Source organism: Lactuca serriola, chromosome 3 (assembly GCF_051521515.1).
Source record: "Lactuca serriola cultivar US96UC23 chromosome 3, Lser_US96UC23_V15, whole genome shotgun sequence".
Classification (NCBI taxonomy): Eukaryota; Viridiplantae; Streptophyta; class Magnoliopsida; order Asterales; family Asteraceae; genus Lactuca; species Lactuca serriola.
Genome location: NC_136410.1, coordinates 265,068,567 through 265,073,491, shown reverse-complemented (window position 1 = coordinate 265,073,491; position 4,925 = coordinate 265,068,567).

Sequence of the window (4,925 nt, the reverse complement as noted above, 5' to 3'; positions counted from 1 at the left end):
GGCAAAAGTTCACTATGAAGGTACCTAATAGAATCATAAACATAAGCATATCATAATTAACTTGACCGAATATAAATAGAAACATACCATTAATGACGTCTGGCGCCGTTCTGGCCTCCTCTACAGTTAGTTGGAAAGCACAACATCAAGCCCTCGGAGCTTCCGCCCTACCTTGGCATCCATCGGTGATCCTTAGTGTAGCTGGCGTTGGAGCCTGAGTTGGCCTAGGAACAAGCAATGGGCATTGGGCCTTCATCTGGTCCACATGATCAAAATGATAATAAATCCTAGTGCTCAGTACTGGGGTATGTTGCCGGTAATCCTTGGTGTAATGCTCATCGTTGCCATATTTTTGGCAACTAGATGATGATTGAAAGACACCACCATGAACCTTGCCGCACTTACTGCAAGTACAACCCCTTTGTACTTCAAACCTTGAATCAGCGAGCTTGAACCACTTTGTTGCAGATTGTGACTATACAAGGGCTGCCTCAGCTTCCTCGCCTGGAGCTCCATCTCAATCTTCCACCTCCCCGTCGCCTCCTATATTTCAACGAGTGTACCATAACACTAGGTGCACACAAACTGCCAGACATCCGTCTTGAGCATACTTAAGTATCGGATCACCTGAGCTTGCTCAATGTAGAAACCTATTGTAACGATCGGCTTGTGTGGAATAATAAGATCTTGAGATTTAACAATGAATAAAGATAAAACTGCAAAAATGGTCCCTGTGGTTTCTCATTTTATGTGGTAACGGTCCAAACGTTTGAAAAGTTGTAGATTTGGTCCTTTTCAACAAGTTTTGTTGTGGTTTTGGTCCTTCATCCGTTAATTTCCTTAAAATGACAATTTTACCCCTAGGGACCATTTTCACAATTTTGTCTTTTACTATACTATAAGGACCATTTTTGCATACATTCTTTTTTATTTTAATGAAGTATTATATATTAATAGATATTATTTTTAATATATAATATTTTATATTAATAAATACTTTTTTATTGGATTATTAATTTATTTTAGTTGATTTTTAAAAAAAATGTTAGAGTAATTCTTTTTTATTAAATTATTATATATCAATACATATAGTTTTTAATATATAATATTTATATCATAATAAATATTATATTATTGGATTATTAATTTTTTTAGTTAATTTTTGTAATTTTTAATTATTTGTTTATTGTATTATTACTTTTAATTTATTATTTTCTTCATATACTAAATGTTGTTTTATTGGATTATTAATTTATTTTAGTTAATTATTTTTTAAAATTTTTTTGTCGAAATAATTCTTTTTTATTGAATTATTATATATTAGTACGTATAGTTTTTAATATATAATATTTATATCATAATAAATATTATATTATGAGATTATTACACATTATGAAAAATTATTTTATTGTATTCGTAATTTCTTTTAGTTGATTCTTTTTATAATTTCTATTTGTTGGAGCAATTCTTTTTTATTAGATTATTATAGATCAATAAATATTATTTTTAATATATAATATTTACATCAAAATAAATAATACATTATTGGATTATTAATTTTTGTAATTTGTTTTTCTGAATTATTAATTTATTGAAAAATTACTTTTAATTTATTATTTTATCAATATAATAAATATTACGTTAATGGATTATTATTTTATTTTAAATGTGTACCATTAATTGTTTTTAATTTTAATATATTCACCACAAAGTCCCCGAAATACGTAAAAGTGTCGCTTATCATCGTCAAAAATTAGCAGGATCACCTTCAAACACCTTCATCGGAGGTTCAATAGATACCATACCTTATTTCACCCAACATTGTTGGTAGCCACCTCCGACAACCTCTTCATAATCCACTGGAATCCTTCATATCCCACATAACGTGCAACAAACCCCGATAACACTTTATAAGTGGTGGTGGTGACCGAGTGATGGTGGTGGTATTTTCCCAATGGTTTCTCATTATAAGCTAGATGAAATAAAAGTGTTTGACAGTGATCCTAACGATTTCGATGATGAGAGACAGCGATTTTGCGTATCCCATGACTTTCTGGTGGAAACAATAAAATTAACAAGCACTATTATTATAATTCGATAAAATAATATTTAGTATATGAAGAAAATAATAAATTAAAAGTAATAATCCAATAAAAAAAGAAATTACAAAAATTAACTAAAAGATAATAATAACCCAATAATATAATACTTATTATAATATAAATATTAAATATTAAAAACTTTATGTATTGATATATAATAATTCAATAAAAAAATAATTACTTCGACAATTTTTTTTAAAAGAATTAACTAAAATAATTTAATAATCCAATAAAAAAAATATTTAGTATATGAAGAAAATAATAAATTAAAAGAAATAATCCAATAAAAATAATTTAAAAAAAAGAATTAAAAATATTAACTAAAAGAAATTAATAATCCAATAATATAATATTTATTATGATATAAATATTATATGTTAAAAGCTATGTGTATTGATATATAATAAGTCAATAAAAAGAATTACTTTAACAAAAAAAATTAAAAAAAAAATCAACTATAATAAATTAATAATCCAATAAAACAATATTTATTAATATATAATATTATATATTAAAAATACTATTTATTAATATATAATACTTCAATAAAATAAAAAAGAATGTATGCAAAAATGGTCCATATGGTATGGTAAAAGAAAAAACTGCGAAAACGATCCCTCCGGGTAAATTTATCATTTTAAAAAAGTTAACAACCAACCAGTTAATTTAACGGATGAGGGACCAAAACCACAATAAAACTTGTTGAAAAGGACCAAATCTGCAACTTTTCAAACGTTTGGACCATAACCACATAAAATAAGAAACCACGGGGACCATTTTTGCAATTTTTTCATGAATAAAATATGAAGAACAAAATGAGATCACTAATCCGATAATTTTACTAGATAGAAAGAGTTACAATATGGAAATAAAGAACACTTGCTGGTAGAGATCCCAGGATACTCTCTCTAACTAGAGGACTACATTTTTGGAGCACACATAAAACAATAACCATCCCTCTCTATATATAGAGAGAGGTACCTTACAATACAATAAAAGGGAATAAAATAACCTAACTTATCACTCATAATTTGTAGAGCATTTCCATGCTCCAACAATCACTCCCTAAATGCTCGCAAATGATGAGGGATACAAATACAGCGATAAAAGGAGAACCAACTAGCAAATGCGGTAATAAAAATGAAACATAAGGAGAACCAAATGTTGAAATGTATCTTAAACTCTAAAATGTTTGTGATATGTGATGTTGTCCATGAATCTCTAATCGCTAAAGGTCTTCGGCTTCAAGGTCACCACTTTTGAGGCAGAAAAATAAGATCCAAATCTTCAAACTCATCACAAGTGCAATAATCAAGTTGAAGATCCAATCAGAAAAAAACTTCGACTTCAAGAAGTATGAAACATCTCTAGTTCTCGAATCATAATACACCCAAAATTCTTCAAAAGAATAACCAGCTAAAACATGAAAGCATATTGAAGTAGAGTTTGGATAATAAATAATCTAGTTCCAGGAAAAGTTTGGTGAGGTCAAAAATTTGATCATGGTGACCAGAAATTAGTGCCATGTTGCATCACTAATTAAATCATCGTCTTCATAAGTCACGAAAATCCAAGATCAAACAATTATAAAATCATATCCGGATGATAATGTAATATTATCTCCCTATTTTTAATAACCAATTACCAAATATCAAAAATAAATAAATCAATCTGGATGAAGAGTATCGGATAGCAAGAACTTCATATGCTCTCCCCAGATGTATGAAGGGTCTCGATGAAACATGAGAATGAGAGTAAAATAAATACTCTCCGGTAATCTATAGCCGGTTGATTCGGTCCATGAAAACTATATAAACAAGTACCGTAGTAACAAATAAGAACTCTGCATGAAAAATCTCTCCTCTGCTAAAGAATGCTGATGTACCTAAACTGTAGTGTTGGAACTCCTGAAGTGGTATTCAATAAAGAAAGTCCACTTTCTCAAGACACATGGTTCGTCAACCAATGATCATGTAACACCCCGAGTTCAGAAGTGCAAGTTCAGGGTTCTTAGTGTAAATAAGGAAGGTCGACTCGGCGAGTCGAGTTGCGGTTCTGGTCGCATGTTAAAGTGACCAACTCGACGAGTCGGTGGCTGGACTCGGCGAGTTGGTGCTGGAACGAGAAAAACCCTAATCTTCAGGGTTGCCCACTATTTAAAGGACTTTATGTCCTTCACCCAGACCCCTAATCCCCCAGAGAGTTCCAGAAGCCCGAATATCCGAGAGTGTGAGCTTAGAGAAGTGTTTGGAGCTTTGAGGAGTGAACTTTGTGAAGGGGACTTGTAGATCAAGAGGCAAGAACCAAGTATTTCGTGTGAATCAAGAACCCAGTCCATTTTCGGCACGTTTTGGGAGGTAATAAGTTGTTATCTTAACATTTTCTTCTAGAATCTTTCATATGTGGAGGGTAGGGCTTTCCTTGGTTAAGGAATTTTATTATGGAAGCTAAATCTGAAGCTGAAACTTCAGATCGAAACCTTTTTTGAGTCCTAAGCCCATAAAGTTTCCAGTTCTTGCAAGGATGAGACTCTCCTAAGGTGTAAAGCTCCATTGGAAGCTTTGTTTGGTCATTTAGAGACCCTAGAGCCTTGCATACACGTAAAGTTTGCAACTTTACGTGATAATCATGCCCTAGAAGCTTGGATCTACAATATGGAGTTATTGCATGGCTTAGAAAGCCACTGTATGGATTAAGAACTGTAGCGACTCGGTGAGTCACATGGGTGGACTCGGCGAGTTGTACGAATATGTGCATGGACTCGACGAGTTGGAAGAACAACTCGGCGAGTCTGTTCAAGATTGCCTTGGACTCGGTGAGTCT